The sequence below is a fragment of the Carassius carassius genome, chromosome 30 (genome assembly GCF_963082965.1).
Source record: "Carassius carassius chromosome 30, fCarCar2.1, whole genome shotgun sequence".
Taxonomy (NCBI): Eukaryota; Metazoa; Chordata; class Actinopteri; order Cypriniformes; family Cyprinidae; genus Carassius; species Carassius carassius.
In genome coordinates this window covers 2,307,220-2,326,081 of record NC_081784.1, presented here as the reverse complement: position 1 = coordinate 2,326,081, position 18,862 = coordinate 2,307,220, and positions in this window count along the sequence as shown.

Sequence of the window (18,862 nt, the reverse complement as noted above, 5' to 3'; positions counted from 1 at the left end):
TACCTTGTGCCAAATGCTGTTCGTTTTCAGTTGCCTGTGGCGCAAAAGCCACATCATTCAAGCCTCCTGCATTCTCAGCAATACAACACACAGATTTCATCCAGAAGAGCAGCTGAAGACTGAAGCTGCTGCAGATGATGATGGACGAGAACCCAGGAAAATTCAAAAATGTGCATTCATGTTTTTCAGCTGTTTTATTAATTGTGAGGGAGCTATTTTAAAGAACAGAGTTCACCTGCTGAATGAAAATGTATTTAATTGAATTACTGTTCTGGAACATGTGTGGAGTCTGTGAACACAAAGGTTTCTTTCACAACCTTCTGTAGCTGCACCTGGTTCAGCCTCAGTGGAGTTTAAACTGCTTAATGTGTAATGTTTGATCAAGCGCTGTGAATGGTACATTAATGCTCATTTGATTTAATTGTGGCTAATTAAACGGGCTGTTTAAAACCAACAAGACTTTATCAGCAGGACATGAAGTCCGTACTACACTGAAGCAGAGCATTAGAGTGAAGAAAGTTGAATGTTGAAAGTTGAATGTTGTGCAATAGTCATTCATTATTTTAGGCTACTGGTGTAGATCACACAGTCTGCGTTATCTGAGACACATACATATATGCACATAATATGATGAAAAGATAGTGTAAAGCATTCTCACTTCCTTCTACACGCATCTGTGCACACAAATGAATTAATATTGCATTATGTAAGCCTCAGGGTCTCTTCATCATATACTGCAATACATTAAGCACAGCAGTCATGCTTTGTGCATGCATGATTGAACGTATATCATATTTAATATGCAAATTTCTAAGGTTTCAACATGATCAGAATTTAGTTGAAAAACCTGTTGCACACAATCTACTCTGTGCCTTTCAGTACAATTGAGTATAATTGAGTATAATTCAGTATAATACTTATTTATATAAAGTAAAGTCTAGTAAACATAAGAATATATTTTATATTGTTAGTCATATTTTATGAACACTTACCGGACTAAAGCAACTCAGGTTTACATTATTATCCATACATCATAAAAATAAAAATAAACTGTTGAAATGTGTGTATAAAATTTAATCATCAGGCATTTACAAGTATCAATCATTATTGTATTGCATTGCATTATATGTTTTAAAACTAACCATTTAAATATCATCTTACTAATGGAAGATACAGCGTGACAACTGTTATTTATTTGCAAGTTATTTATATAAATATCAGCATCTGCATCATATTTCATATTTTTGCTCAGTTTGAGCCTCTGAATAAAACTGAGGTGTTTTTCCTCCATATTCTCGCTATATCATACTACACGAGCCATAAAAGCCTCTTATCTCATATGATAATCAACAAAATAGATTACAAAATATTTTAAGGGTCATGTCAACGAATGCACCAACTGCATTATTGCTAGTCAAGTTTTGTACTAAAAAAATCATAACATCATAAAAATTATTTTGCGTGACCTGTTTGAACCCTCTCCTGACCTTCAAAATTAAATGAGTGAACTTTAAATACATCTAAATATATCTGCATGTGAAATGAGAAGAAGCACTTACATCCTGCAGGTTTACTTTTGGATCCAATATAGTTCACACTGCTCCGAAGTAGCAGTCACATTAAATTGTGATAGATTCATAAATCATTTAGTGCCAACTTAATGGTTCAGATCAGACTGAAATCATCAGGGGTCTTGTTGAAAATAATCTTGAGCTGCTGGTTTTTCTTCAGAAGGATCTGCAGAGAAAATGCACACCACATTTTACTCTTCTATTCAAAATCATAAAAGTACTGGAACATTTCAAACAAAATAATGACTAGTCCCCTGTGGCAAACAAGTAAAGCTAGACAAACATCATATCTGGTTTACCTATGATAAACAAGGGTGAGTGATGTCAGCCTTTAACCTTTTCTCACACAAGTCAACAATGCCAACCCTGGATCTGAAGGATTCTGTCAGTGATAGATACTCTACAGTCCGTCTCTCAGTCCTCGCTCGAGTATGGAGAAGAATCTGTATGTGTGAGAGCATCTTTATTGCTTAAAATCCAATAAATGTTTCCAGAGGCTCCAAAAATACCTTTTTATTGTTCTTCTGTATGATTCCCAAGGCAAAACAATAATAGATGTCTATTGCATCGACAAAATCACAGGCGCTACACGGGCTGCAGATAGAAAAAGTTGAAGTAAAAGTGATGTGTGGCCAAGTACGGCGTTCCATACTCAGAATATGTGCTCCTCTGCATTTAACCCATCCAAGTGCACACAAACATCAGTGAGTAGTGAACAAACAGCCATTCGTGGTATTACAGCAGGAAGAAAGTGCTGTAGGAAGATTTGTGTCAAAGTATGGAAATGAAAAGTCGTCATATATGCTGTCAAAAACAAAAAAGATGAAGATTAAAACAGAAAGCGCTATGGAGAACATAAAGAGATGATGCATAGATCATCTGCATCCAGCTGATCTTCACTGGAGGGAAATGCCTTTCACAGAGGAATTACTTAAATTGTGGACAGCTTGTATCTTGACAAATTACAGCTAAAGTAAGCTGTCAGCTTCATTACATGTTATTAACAAAAATGAGATACCATAGAGAACACCTCAACAATTGCATAGCAATAGTCAAGTCCTTTTTTTATATAGCGCTTTATACAATACAGATTGTGTCAAAGCAGCTTCACAGTGTTAAAAAGGAAAATAGTGTGTCGATAATGCAAGAGGATATTAAAAACAGTATTCTGTGAAATAAATGATTTTTGTTGAAAGTGACAGATACCTATACCTTTTTTCAAAAGCTTACTTTATTTTCTATTTAATGGTTCACAGTGGTATTAATCATATTTGGCGCACTTGGGAGAAAGATCTCTGCAATGAGCAATGTATATTGATGGTGGTGACTTGGTAGAAGTGTTTATTTGAACTCGACTGGTCGAATAGTAATCACTGTCCATTATGCAATGAATGCCAGAGTGAAATGGAAACGTTCATGCACTGTTCTAGCTCTAAAAGTTCTAGGATGGAGAGGCACGGAAGATGGGGGATATTTTTTTAAATAAGATTTAACAAGGACCCTGTTGTTGTTGTTTTTTAACTTGGTTTACCAACAAAATCCTTTTTTTTTTCTGCTAACCGGTTTCTACTCTGTCATATGCTTGTGTTACTTGCTAAATAATACATTCTAATTGAGTGGATTCACTCTAGACCCCCATTACTTTCCCTGCAGTTGTTAGGGGAAATAGTGCCATGTTTCAACAGATGTGGAGGCCTGTTATGGATAATCTACCAATTAGTTTACAAGAGATTATATTTAACTGCTTTGCAAGGGTGTTGCTATGCAGACTCTAGGGTGTTTTGGTATAATACAATAATACAAACTATTTAACCAAATTAATATTAAAGTCAAATAATCATAACAATAACAACAACAATAATTAATAGATAAATAAATGAAATATTCTCAGCCTATCATGAACCTCTTGACCCAGAACACCATAGTGATCTAGGAACCATTCAGAACAACAAGCATCTGTACAGCAACACCTTAGCATCTACCAGAACTTTCTAGCAACCTTTTTAACACCTTTTTAAAGTTCATCTTGGCAAGTTTATCTAGTTATGTTTGCAACCTTTCTGATGCATTTTTAACGTTTTCTGCTGTACATTAATGAACAGCACAGTACAGTGTGTGTTTGTGCAGCAGTACATGTTTACTCGTTTGATCCTGTTGTTTTGCACTAAACATTCCATCGGGGATCAATACAGCACCTGTCTAATGGACGCTCACCAGAAACATGTTTTGGTGAGGACAGATTGCAAATGTTTTCACCATTATAATGAAATCAGTTAGTCACACTGAAATGAATCAAAATATCACATATATATTCATGCATGTAAACACACATCAGTGTCACAGCGAAGACAAACTCTTAAAGAATGAGAGACTATAAGTCTGTAAACTTTCTTGCTACCAGTCACTATTCTGCAGAAATAACTTGGTCAGTGTATGGCCGGTGTTAAGAGTGTTAAGGGCACACGTGGACGGCAAGCACAGCCAGTCATGTGTTCTGACAGCAGGAAGCCAATCAGCCGACAGAGCCCAAAATCATACATCATCATTATACACATCACATCCTGCTATCTCTCCAGCCACTGACCCAGAATAGCTCATCAGCCAATCAGATCAGGCTATTTTTCCCACAGACCAGGACCGATGGTTAGACTGTGTAATTGGACAGGTCATTTTCAGGAAACGCTCCCGATTGAGCCCTGTGTGTGTCCTCGGGACTCACTTCTGTTATTATCAGGACAGTGGACGTAGCGATCATTATTAGCGACAGTAGCGAAAACACACCTAGAAATGAATATGCTGTCAATATCATTATTTAAATGTCTCATGTTTTTGTCCATACAGCATGCTCCAGTGTTGTTTGTTTTCCAACATTTTGTTTAGTTTTCTGCAGAAGAAAGAAAGAAAGTCATGCTAACTTGGAATGGCATGAGAGTTAGTTAATGAAGACGGAATTTAAATTTTTCATTTTTGATTCAGTTTAGTGTGTGCAATACAAAAATGTTTCAAAGTAAAACAATATTATTTTTAAACGTTTTGAATATCCTCAGATTATCAACCAGTTATAAATAGCTACTCCAGAAAGATAATTTTATTTAAATTAAATAATCCAGCTTTAAATGTTAATATTGAATCTAATTCATTATTGAAAATATTTTTTAATCAAACATAATTACTCTCAACTTTGACAAAGAACAAAAAAAAGATTGTACATTTTGTAGTGTGGTTCCCCTTTCAACATGCATCTTTCAAAAGAGAAATGCCATGGTTGTTATGAATGTAAATATCATTAATACAGCAGAACTGACTCAATTATATATTTAAATTAAACAAAAAAGCCTTTTTTTTTCCAAATCTGTTGTTCTGGGGTTGAAATTATGTGGTGCTTGTTCATAAATGACTCTGTTTACTGATGCAACACTGATACTATTTGCTGTATGAATTTATTTCTCTAACAAATTCATACTCAATGAAAAACAAATTCCAGTGTTAAAACAGCATATCACTCACTTTCCTTTTCCCATCTCTCACCAAACATGCATGAATCCACCTCACCTCACAGTGCAGAATATCTGCTATCGTCAATGCTTGGCAAACGTTGTTTATGCGCAGCTGCTGTGGCTTCCTGACTGCGCATGCATATTCATACACAGTTCATCAACTCGTGCTCTGACCTAAAGTGCATCGCCTGAGGCTGGTGTGCACAGAAGAACATTGCTTTGCTGAAGCACAGGCCATCCATCAAATAAATGCAAATCTTTCTGGTGAGGCATGTTGTGCTCTCTTCAGGGGAAAATACAGAGAGGAGAAAAGTAGAATTTAAGTGATGGAAACTCATGTCAGATGATTTGTCAAAGGTTGAACCTTTGAGGTTCTGAAGAATGGAAAAGCCCAATATGCTGAAAAAAATATTATATTTGAAGAAATGTTCATTACAAAGAAAAAAAGTAATAATAATAATCATTTCAGTGTGTCCTTTACTTTGTAAAAACAAACAGAAAACGTTTACAACAAAGTACTTAAAATCAAAGCTCAGCATTTGCTGAAAATGTACTAGCTTGTTTCTTCATTAGATTTGGAACAATGTAGCATTGCATAAGTGTCTCAGCAATGGATCCTCTGTAGTGAATGGGTGCCATCAGAATGAGATTCTAAAAAGCTGATAAAAATTCACAAGTAATCCACACCACTCTAGTCCATCACTTAATGTCTAGTGAAGCCAAAATCTGCATGTTTGAAAGAAACAAGTCCACCATCAAGGTGTTATAAATTTAAACTGTCGCTTCTGATCAAAATACAAGTCCATATTCCATAATAATGCTTCCTCAAGTGAAAAAGCCCATCCCTTATTGTTCTCTCAAATCTGTTTTGGACGCTTTTTTAAACTGTGCTTGATCTGTGCATATTTCATTCCTGATTCAGATGAGATTACTTTTACACTGGAAAAGTCCATATGGACTATGGACTCAAATTTCAGCTGGAAGCAATGTTTCGAAGTTAAAAACGTCTTAATGATGGATTTGTTTCTTGCAAACGTACATTTTTAGGCTTTACAAGATCTTTCTGTTATGTTTTTTATTAGCTGTTTGGACTCTCAATCTGACGGCACCCATTCACTGCAGAGCATCCATTGCTGAGCAAGTAAAGGAAAGCTGTATTTCTACAAATCTGTCCCCATGAGTATAAATGAGTATAAAACAAATGAAAGAATCAAAACCATTGATTAAAGTAACTAAAAATAAATGTAATGCAATTTGAAAACAGTACAAAATTCAAAAGTACAAAAAATGTAAAACAATAATACCCCATCTTTATAGCTGATTTCACAGAGCTGAAGCTCTTGCTGAAAGTGTGTTAATGCACAAGTGTTCAATCGTAATGCAGCTGTTTCTCAGGGAATTAAAGAAGCACTTCTGTCTGATAGCGACTATTAACTCCACTCAACAGATTTTACACGTGAGTGGAGAAACCGGTTGTTCGAAGAGACAGGAAAAGCATGAAGACGGGTGTGTGTGTGTGAGTGTGTATGTTTGTGTGAAGAGGGAATTAACATACAGATTGGCTCTTTTAATGTTCCATTATGCGCTCAGGTTTCATTATCACGGCAGTTTCAGCTGTGAAAGGAAACAAATGCCAAATATACATTAAATGACAGCCGATAAATCCACAAAATAGGTGGAGTAAAGACTGCTGAATTTGCAATTACTTTGATATCATGACTTTGCATTCATAACATTTCACTTAATTCATCTCCACCAGCCATACTAATCTCTATTATCTTCAGAATATACCTGTTTGTGCATTGTATGAAAGCATTCATTATAGACTTTTCAGTTTATCATGGGATGCTACGTTCCCATCAAAACAGAAATGCTGGCATAGCATAATCTCACTACACTTTTGGCTTGTGTCCCGGAGGCTAGCTGATTTCTGATGTTGTGCAATGGTGGATAAGGCTTTTCAAACTGTGCTTAACCCTAAACTAAAGCCTTTTTAAGCCTGGGTTATTAAACATTGATCCAGAGAAGAGTTAATTGCATTGTCTACACTGGTTTATATAAAAGAAAGAAAGAAAAAGAAACAAATTGGAAAAAAAAATATATATATATATATATATATATATATATATATATATATATATATATATATATTAACGATACACGTATTCGTATTGAACCGTTCGGTACGAGGCTTTCGGTTCGGTACGCGGTACGCATTATGGACCGAACGGTTCGTTGGACTAATTAATTATATTTGGAAAATAAAAAAAATTGTGAAATATAATGATATGCATTCAACAAGGTAGCCCAATAACCCAAACGATGTAACAGGCAACGCCCCTGACACCCCCGAAGAAGAAAAAAACCCCAACTTATATGTTTATGTTAGGCTACTCAGTCAGGCGCTCGCTCACTCAGTAATACACGCTGAAGGCTCGTTGCAAAAGGGCTAATGCGTTTAACAGACCAGAAATAGAAGATCCTCCAATAACCAACAGCTCTGGTGTTTGGGTGCACTTTGGATTCCCTGTAAGCTATAATGGTGATGGCAAGAGAGTGGTGGATAAAAAAACAACGATATGTCGCATCTAGGGTAGCCTACACCAGCGGGAATACAAAAAAAAAAAAAAACACCAGCGGGAATACTTGAAACATGTCAACTCATTTACGCCGATATCACCTTAGCGTGTCAGTATCTGGGAAAAGACGGAAAAAAGGAGAAACATACATGCATGAAAACTATCCCCGCAGCATTTAGACAGACATTTCCAACGGATTCAAACAGGGCAAAAGACATCACCACGGCGATTGGTAGGCTACATTTAAGTTATAGCCGTGGATATGAGACCTTACTATTTACCATTCATTCTATCATCACCATTATAGCTTACAGGGAATCCAAAGTGCACCCAAACACCAGACCTGTTGGTTATTGGAGGATCTTCTATTTCTGGTCTGTTAAACGCATTAGCCATTTTGCAACGAGCCTTCAGCGCGTACTGAGTGAGCGAGCGCCTTACTCTGTAGTGGAAAACGTAGGTTTTAAGAACATGCTTAATGTAATTGAGCCCCGTTACAATATTCCTTCACGAGCCCATTTCAGACAGACCGTAATTCCTGCTTTGTTCCAAAAAACATAAGCCCTATAGAGAACCAATTGAGTAAAAACACACTCAATATAAAGAGTTATAGAGTTCCATATAAAAAGTTACATCTTTGTATTTGTTCATAACTAATATAACTTTTTCATTTTTTTTTTATAAGGAGCTGTTTTTGTTTTATACAGTATGCTGCTAAGAAAACACCATAGAAGATGGGTAAAGAATAGCTCCATCATTGTTCAATGTAAAAAAAACAAAAACATACTTTGTTAGTTTTAATAAATAAAACATTTTTTAAAAATCAAGGAAATTTATCTGCCAATTTTTTCTTTTTGCTGTATCTAAAACGTACCGAACCGAACCGAACCGTGACACCAGTGTATTGTATCGAACCGAACCGTGAATTTTGAGAACCGTTACACCCCTAATATATATATATATATATATATATATATATATATATATATATATATATATATATATATATATATATATATATATATATATATAAATTATTTCTCATGCCAAAACTTCTCATTTTAATTAGAAATACATAAATGTATGAAAACAAAATGCATAGGGTGGTTTTAAGGGATATTTGAGGTGAGTTTTTAAGTCAAACCCTTCAATGATGGACCTGGTTTCTAACTTCTCTTGCTTCATCAGCAATAATCAGCAATCAGGTGCCTCCTGCCCTTCTCTGCTTCTTCTAGTTCTGTGTTAATTTGGCAAACAGCTGAGGAAACAGCTTCATCAATCAGAGTATTTAGTAGCGCTTTTTTGCCCTGTCCCTGCATTGACTTTCACATTAGCTCTTCTGTGGGTGTTGGGGACATACATTATCTGTCAGGAATCACTGTTAGTCTGTCGAAGACATCAAGTCACTTCACATGTAGAGGTTTTATTTGATATGTAAAGCAGCTGACATGTGGAAAACCTGATGAGAATGAGCTAACGGGTCTGTGAGGAGGATCACGCTAATTGACGTGCTGTGATGCAGACTATGCAGCTTTGGAAGAATATAATGGTGTGGACAACTCTGAAGTTTGTCCATATTTAGATCTCGTTCACTTCTCCTCTCTTGAACGTGTGCCAGTCAGGTACTAATTAGCCACTGATGCTGACTCAATACAGCAAAAAACAAACGGGTTTTTAACAAAACCTATCATGAAAAGCAGTCTAGAACGGCTGCCTTTTATATTTTTGAGAAGCTACATTTCAAGCTATTTAATTAAATGTGTTGGGATATTCTGAACCTGAGACAGCTGGAGAATTTCAAACCAAAATACCTGCTGTTATCAAAGTTATAAGCTGCTATAATTAGCTTGCGAGAGACAAAAAAAAGTTGAATGTGCATTTCAAGCGGCATAAATTTTACATTTAAGTCGAACTTACCAACTTCTGAACTCTGAAGACTCTAATTATGTCTTCCTCATTGTTTCATATGAAAATGAAACTTTGAGATAAATAATTGGTCTGATGGGGGAATCAAAATTCAGACACATACACAAAGATCCCGCTTTGATAAAAAAAAAAAGTACGGTGATCCGTTCTGACGAAAAATGGTGTAGATACTGTTTTTTAGATTACAAATATTTTAAGCATATATAAATAAACTACTTAATATTAAATAATAATTATATTAATTGTGTATATTATTAGCTATGTAAACATGCAAAACCGCAGTCTTGAAATAAATGAAAATGTAATTATTAATATTAAATAACAATTAATTGAATATTCATAAATTATTTAATAATTTATGACTAGCTATACAAACATGTAAAAATTGACAGACACATAAAATAAAAAGAAAATTAAATAAGTACAGAGCATAAATAAATACTTAAATAAGTAAATTATCACATAAAGTATTTCTAATAGAAAAGGGTTCTGTGTAAAATGCTGTGGATGCTAATAGTGAAACTATAGTGCTTTCTTTTCCACTGTTTTAATGTCTGTCAGTTGAAGTGCCTTGAAAAGTAATAGCAACCTATTCCTCAATAAGAGAAATGATTAGAGGAGTCATGCATAATTTGAACATAACATAACTGAGTTTTAGTGGTTTGTTCAAATCTCTAAATGCAAGTGACTAATGGTAACAGTCAAACTGGCCTTAACAAACACCAGCATCTCAATGCACTTTCTGTGGAAGTATAATTTCAGCATCATTGCTCTGGTCTTGGCTAATGTTGTACTGCACAAATACATTTGTAATGTCTAGAAGTTTTTTGTTATCTCAAAGCATAAAATTGGTCCCCGAAGCAAAGCATCTGCTTAATAAAACCTCATTTTGCTCTAGCACTCGTATGAGTTCTGCCTCTTTCGACATGATAATAAAGCTAAAACCAGTATTGTGTTTCCCCAGCTGGTATATTGGTTGTGAAGCAGCGTTAATCAGAAGGAAGCATCAAACCATGTCTGTTCTTGTCTGTTATAACAAAGATAAAGGACAGTTTAACGGTCCATGCAGTGTTCCATATACAGTGTGTATGATGCATTCTGAATGCATATTCGATAACAATTGATTGACCAGCTTTACCAGTTGCTTTTATAATTCCAGAACCCAACCAGATCTGGAATAACAGAAAAGGCAGCAGCGAATCTCTGTCTGTTAGATCCCTCAGTTTTATTCTCCGTCAAGTTGAGACTTACTTTTTTCTGTGCACAAAAGGATGTGTTCATGCTGATCTTGATCTAACAATAAAAACAGACAACAAACAGACACTGTACACCTTAACAACAACCATAAAAATTATAAAATTACAAGTCTTCTGAAGCCATTATTTATTTATTTATTTCATTTTTTGGCTGAACTATTGCTTTAAATGGGCCGCATCATTACTCCAGTCTTCAGTGTCACATGATCGTCAGAAATTATTCTGATATGATGATTTGCTGCTTAAGAAACTTTTCTGATTATTGTCAATCTTGAATACAGTTGTGGTGCCGAATATTTTTCTGGAAACGTGATGCAATTTATTTTAGGTTTCTTTGATGAATAGAAAGTTCAAAAGAATGATTTATTTGGATCAGAAATCTTTTGTAACATTATAAATCTCTTTATTGTCACTTTTGACCAGTTTAATGCTTCCTTGTTTAATGATAGTTTAAATGTCTTTAAAAATTAATTCAAATATAAAAATATTTTAAAATAACATTAGATAAACAAACACACACACACACACACACACACACACACACACACACACACACACACACAATATATGTGTATATATGTATGTATTAGGGCTGTCAAATCAATTGATCGCAACTAATCGCATCCAAAATAAAAGTTTGTTTACATAAAATGAAAGAAAAATCTATAAATACCTGATTTGCAAAGAGCACACACAAATCAGCCCTACTAGGTGCATGACAATTATTTCATTCAACCATGCATTTCTTCTTGCATGCAATTACTGGTTTTGTTTTAATTACAGTTCTGTGACAACACAATGATTTTCATTGCGTTACAGTGATTATGTGTGTTAGCCTGCTGTAAGCAGCTGTTATTATGGTATGCATCTCTGTTTAATGCGAGCCCACAAAAGACCTATTGACTAGCATGCTGTGATTATTCAAGTTGTGTAGGACTGATTGTAATTCGCTCAGGGCTAGTCAGTGTGGTTTTACTTCACAGCTTGTTTCCGTGCGTGAGGATCACGGCCTCAGCTAGTGCAGAAAAACAATTTGTTCAGTGTTGATGATGGAGGAGGTTGGAGTGAAAGCGCTGCTTCAGATTGAATGAGCATCAGAGGGAAGATTCAGTCGAGCAGTCAAAAGCTACAATACGTGTGCTGGAAAACACACAGAAAACACACAAATGCTTTCTGACATGCCATCGCACACTAGACTGTTATGAGACAAAGACCTTTGGAAAAGTGTTAAGTTGCAGTTTTTCTCCATGAGAACTGCTGAATAGCTAACATGAGCTCGGTTATCAAAACAAAGTCGAACATGAGGTGTAACAGTACACAAAAATGACAGTTCTCTGCTTTTTACTGTACAATGGGGGAAAACCGAACATAAAATTGCTTCTTTTTTATTAAACTGTGGTTTACTGAGCAAATCGTGGCTGTCTGTAAATAATTTCAATTATAATTCATAATTGAAGATAGATAGATAAATAGATAGATAGATAGATAGATAGATGGATAGATGGATGGATGGATGGATGGATGGATGGATGGATGGATGGATGGATAGATAGATAGATAGATAGATAGATAGATAGATAGATAGATAGATAGATAGATAGATAGATAGATAGAGATGCCACAAAGAGCTCCAAATCTGCATTTATTGTTTGATTTTGTTTAGTTACGTTTGTTCACGCATCAGCTAAAACTAAAATATTGATCTTGGGATTTAAGAATTGACATTGATTGGTTAAGATATAAAATAATAACCTAAAAATGTTATATCAAATTAGGAGCTAAGTTCCGAATTTACATTGACACAACGCTCAATGTATTTTGGCGCTCATGTGTACTACTTTGTGTACACCCCAAGTTCAACAGCAAAAATAACATTATTTTCATATTTGGCAAACTTAGATTTACCAAACATACTATTTTTCCCATGCAGGTGCTGCCCGGGATTTCTAAATTGCGTCCTTATATGTATTGCGACCGTTATCTGTAGATCCCGCCTTCTTTCAAGCCACGATTGGCTGATTATGTAAAATGCCTGCACGCTATTGGTCAAAACTACTGTTCAGTCTTTACCTTCAACAATTATAAAATCAAAGCCAAAACATCGGACGTTTTAGGCAATTTAGAAATAATTGCAACATTAGAAAGAAGAACAGATGGAAATATTATTGGCCAGTTATGAAAGGAAACAAGACAGAGAGATTCTTAGAATAGATTTTAATTTCTTATATGCGTGACTCATTAGATATGATCTTTTTAAAATAAATATAAAAGTACAATCATTGTTATAAATGTGCAACTTGCAACCAGAAGTATAATTTGCATACAATAAATCAACAGGCAACATGGGGCAGGCCTAAGTCTGAAATGAAGACTTGTGAGGAATGATAACCAGGTAACCAGGTCTAGATTACTGACCAACTACTCACAGGTGACTAAAGTGGTGTCCTAATGAGGGATCATTTTGCTCGTGAGAAAAGGGTTGTTGTCTCAATCATTGCTTGAACTGCTAGTGTAATTTGATTTGAAGTCAACTTGAAATCCAAAAGCATTCCTATTTTAAAAAAAAACAAAAAAAAAAACAAGATGAACATTAATATATGTTTAAATATTTAGAATGTTTTAATAACTGTATTAAAATATATATATATATATATATATATATATATATATATATATATATATATATATATATATATATATATATATATATATATATATATATATATATATATATATATTAGTAAACATTTTTGTAAAAGCAAATATTTATGCTAATTGTTATTAACAAATTAGTAATTAGTAATATACTATTAGAGTTTTATAATATTTTATAAAGCTTATAATATTTCTAACGATCATCGTGTCAGGACCACTGCCCACGTATCGACGAGGACACGAAAAGTTCAGTAGACTTTTGCTTTAAATGAATGGTTGTTGTCATGGTGTAAAGAACAGAAACTGCTATTTGTTAATAACTGGAATCTTTTCTGGGAGCGTCCTAGGCTGTTTCGCGCTGATGGATTACACCCCAGCAGAATTGGAGCGGAGCTGCTCTCTGACAACATCTCCAGGACACTTCGCTCCTTGTGACTAGTAAGACAATTCTCTAATATCTATTATGATGAGTTTTGTTCCACCCGCTTAAATGATAAAAGTACTTGTGCTGTAAAAACTATTAAGACTGTGTCTGTTCCCCGAATAGTGAGGTCAAAATATACATTTAATGTAGGATCTAGAAAAAATCTTATCGTGATTAAACCAGAAACATGTAAAGTAAATGAAGAAAAACAATCTTTAAAGTTTGGGCTCATAAATATTAGATCACTCACATCAAAAGCAGTTATTGTAAATGAAATGATCACAGAAAATATTTTTGATGTACTCTGCTTGACTGAAACCTGGCTAAATCCAAATGATTATTTTGGTCTAAATGAGTCTACTCCACCAAACTACTGTTATAAACATGAGCCCCGTCAGACTGGTCGTGGCGGAGGTGTTGCAACAATACATAGTGATATTCTCAATGTTACCCAGAAAACGGTATACAGGTTTAACTCTTTTGAAATACTTCTGCTAAATGTTACACTGTCAGACATGCAAAAGAAATCTAATGTATCTCTTGCTCTGGCTACTGTGTATAGACCACCAGGGCCGTATACAGAATTCCTAAAAGAATTTGCAGATTTCCTCTCAGACCTTCTAGTTACAGTTGATAAGGCGCTAATCATGGGAGATTTTAATATTCACGTTGATAATGCAAATGATACATTAGGACTTGCGTTTACTGACCTAATAAACTCCTTTGGAGTCAAGCAAAATGTCACCGGGCCCACTTATCGTTTTAATCATACACTAGATCTAATTATATCGCATGGAATCGATCTTACTGCTATAGATATTGTACCCCAAAGTGATGATATTACAGACCATTTCCTTGTATCGTGCATGCTGCGTATCACTGATATTAACTATATGTCTCAGCGTTACCGTCTGGGCAGAACTATTGTTCCAGCCACCAAAGACAGATTCACAAATAACCTGCCTGATCTATCTCAACTGCTATTTGTACCCCAAAATACACATGAATTAGACGAAATTACTGACAACATGGGCACTATTTTCTCTAATACATTAGAAGCTGTTGCCCCCATCAAATTGAAAAAGGTTAGAGAAAAACGTACTGTGCCATGGTATAACAGTAATACTCACTCTCTCAAGAAAGTAACTCGTAGTCTTGAACGCAAATGGAGAAAAACTAACTTGGAAGTTTTTAAAATTGCATGGAAAAACAGTATGTCCAGCTATAGACAGGCTCTAAAAACTGCTAGGGCAGAGCATATCCACAAACTCATTGAAAATAACCAAAACAATCCAAGGTTTTTATTTAGCACAGTGGCTAAATTAACTAATTACCAGACGCCACCTGATTCAAATATTCCACCAACGTTAAATAGTAATGACTTTATGAATTTCTTCATTGATAAAATAGATAACATTAGAAATACAATAGCGAATGTAGATTCAACAGCGTCTAACACTTCAGTTTCATCCATCGCACCCAAAGATAAACTGCAGTGCTTTATAACTAAAGGACAGGAAGAGCTAAATAAACTTATCACTGTATCTAAACCAACAACATGTTTATTAGATCCTGTACTCACTAAATTACTGAAAGAGTTGTTACCTGTAGCCGAAGAACCGCTTCTCAATATTATTAACTCGTCGTTATCTTTAGGTCACGTCCCAAAACCATTCAAGCTGGCGGTTATCAAGCCTCTTATTAAGAAACTAAAACTAGATCCTAGTGAACTGGCAAATTATAGGCCTATTTCAAATCTTCCATTTATGTCTAAAATTTTAGAAAAAGTTGTGTCTGCTCAATTGAGCACCTTCCTGCATAAAAATGATCTGTATGAAGAATTTCAGTCAGGTTTCAGGCCCCACCATAGCACAGAAACTGCACTTGTTAAAATTACAAATGACCTGCTTCTTGCGTCAGATCAAGGCTGCATCTCATTTCTAGTCTTACTTGATCTTAGTGCTGCGTTCCACACCATAGATCATGACATACTCAAAGATCGATTACAAAACTATACAGGTATTCAAGGGCAGGCTCTAAGATGGTTTAGATCCTACCTGTCTGATCGCTACCATTTTGTTTATTTAAATAGGGAGTCATCTCATTTATCATCAGTAAAATATGGAGTGCCACAAGGATCCGTCCTAGGTCCTCTTCTATTTTCAATATACATGTTGCCCCTTATAAATTTTAATATTAATATTATTAGAAAATACGGAACTAGCTTCCACTGTTATGCTGATGATACTCAGCTATATATCTCAATGAGACCAGATTAAACTTCTAAATTATCTAAGCTAACAGAGTGTGTTAAAAATGTAAAAGATTGGATGACCAATAATTTTCTCCAATTAAATTCTGATAAGACAGGGATATTAATTATTGGACCAAAAAACACTACCCAGAATCTTGTAGATTACAATCTGCAGCTAGACGGATGTACTGTTACTTCCTCTACAGTCAAAAATCTGGGTGTTATATTAGACAGCAAATTGTCTTTTGAAAATCATATTTCCCATTTTACAAAAACTGCATTCTTCCATCTTAGAAACATTGCCAGGCTACGAAACATGTTATCTGTTTCTGATGCAGAAAAGCTAGTTCATGCATTTATGACCTCTAGACTGGACTATTGTAATGCACTTCTAGGTGGTTGTCCTGCTTCGTCAATAAACAAGCTACAAGTAGTCCAAAATGCAGCAGCTAGAGTCCTTACCAGGCCAAGAAAATATGATCATATTACCCCAATTTTACAGTCTCTGCACTGGCTACCTATTAAGTTCAGTATCAGTTACAAATTATTATTACTTACCTATAAGGCCCTAAATGGTTTAGCTCCTGCGTACCTAACTAGCCTTCTACCACGCTACAACCCATCACGCACCCAAAAGGTCACAAAACGCTGGACTTTTGGTAGTTCCTAGGATAGCAAAGTCCACTAAAGGAGGTAGAGCTTTTTCACATTTGGCTCCCAAACTCTGAAATAGCCTTCCTGATAATGTTCGGGTTCAGACACACTCCCTCTGTTTAAATCTAGATTAAAAACGCATCTCTTTCTCTATTTGTTTCTATGTTTTGCCACGGGATGTAACTAGGATTTACACAAGCTCCAGTCTGGATCCAGAACACCTGAGAAGAGATGATGCTGACCCTCAGAGGACCCCAGATGATGCTAACCCTGAATCAACAAACAGAACTAACAAATATTGCTACAAGTGTGACTGCATCATATAATAATAATTATTAATTATTAATAATATTAATAATATTCATCATCTGGCTGACTACGACTTGTATAAATGTTTCTACAAATCCTGTCATACGTGCACAAACTGACAGTCACCACTTATAAGCTACTACTAAATATTGTAGAAACATAATTTTCTGTAAAGTTGCTTTGTAACGATTTGTATTGTAAAAAGCGCTATACAAATAAACTTGAATTGAATTGAATATTTATTTATTTTTTCAGATTTAATTTTTTTAATTTAATGTTTTAGTATTTTTTATTGCATTTTTGTCATTTTAATTAATTTTTTATGTCCATATAGATATCTTTTTTAATTCAATTTTTATTTACCATTACCATTTTTATTTAATTTTAGTTTTAGTTAACTATAATAACCCTGCTGTGAATGATTAATTAATTAAAGTTATTCCGGTGAAAAATATGTTTGACTTTCTAACCATTCATCAAAATGTGCTAACTTGCTTATCGTCTTATTTATTTATTAATTTATTTTACATTTTCACCATCCAACTATTTCCCAATTGGTAAAATCTGAATTCATTTGATGTTTCAATCAGAAATGTCATGTTATTAAAATAAAATGGGCTTGGAATGCTATTTCATGTCAGTTTCAACCTTCATTGTAAATTTCAGCTATTGAATTACATATGAACCAAATCTGATGGTCTCATTTCATGCATGTTTCAGCAGAAACAGAGAAACAAAGAGAGCAGGAGAGACAGATTGAGTAGGCGAACACCTATTCTGTTCTGCTCTTCCTGCATACTGATATGGAATCTTTCTTAAAATATAATGATGCTAATAATTCATATCAACCGTCTGACTCACAGTCATCACAATTACAAAATCTGATATGCACGTCAAGCACATCTCTTCATTGTTCAATGCAAAATACTGTCTGAACATGCAATCTTCATGTTTGGGGAGACCGGGGATAATTGTAAATTATTATTCATTTCTATTCCTTTATAACTTCATAACCTTCATTACTTTTCCACATAACTACTAATGTACCTGCCATCTTCTGGTATTAGAAACATTCATGCTTTTATAATAAGAGTTGCATGAAATGAATACATTGAGAATGACTGAACATCAGGAGGATAATATGTTTTTGTCAGCATATTGTTTATTACATCTAAGTAATTTTCTTAAACTAATAGTTTTAGCTGTCATAAATAATGTAAAAGAGCCATCATTATAATTATCTGCAATTGATTATATAATGCACATTAAATGTTAAATATTAAATTTTTAAGTTAAAACAGATGAGTTAAAATCACACATCATCTTATTTTGAGATCACAAAGAAATATACTGGCCAAAAAATTATATTTTTACCTTTTACAGTGAGTGTTATATTAAAAAGAAAAATACATAAATGATTGGTAATAGTTTTGCAATTGTCCCTGGTCTCCCATACAACAATTCATTAAAACAGACCTATTTTAATTTCATACTTCATACTGCTTTTGAAACATGAAACAAGTGACAGAAATCTCTAATACTTGTCCCACCTTTACAGTAACCTTTATAAACGCCATTCTCTATAGAGTGATGTATTCTTATGCATTTACCAACAAGTCATAATCTAAACCTGGTTTGCACCTCACACACCAGCGTACAATTTAACGACCTTGTTTGGCTTCATATTGCTGTTAAAAACATAAAGATGAATAATGATCGATGAGTTAATTGAGTCCG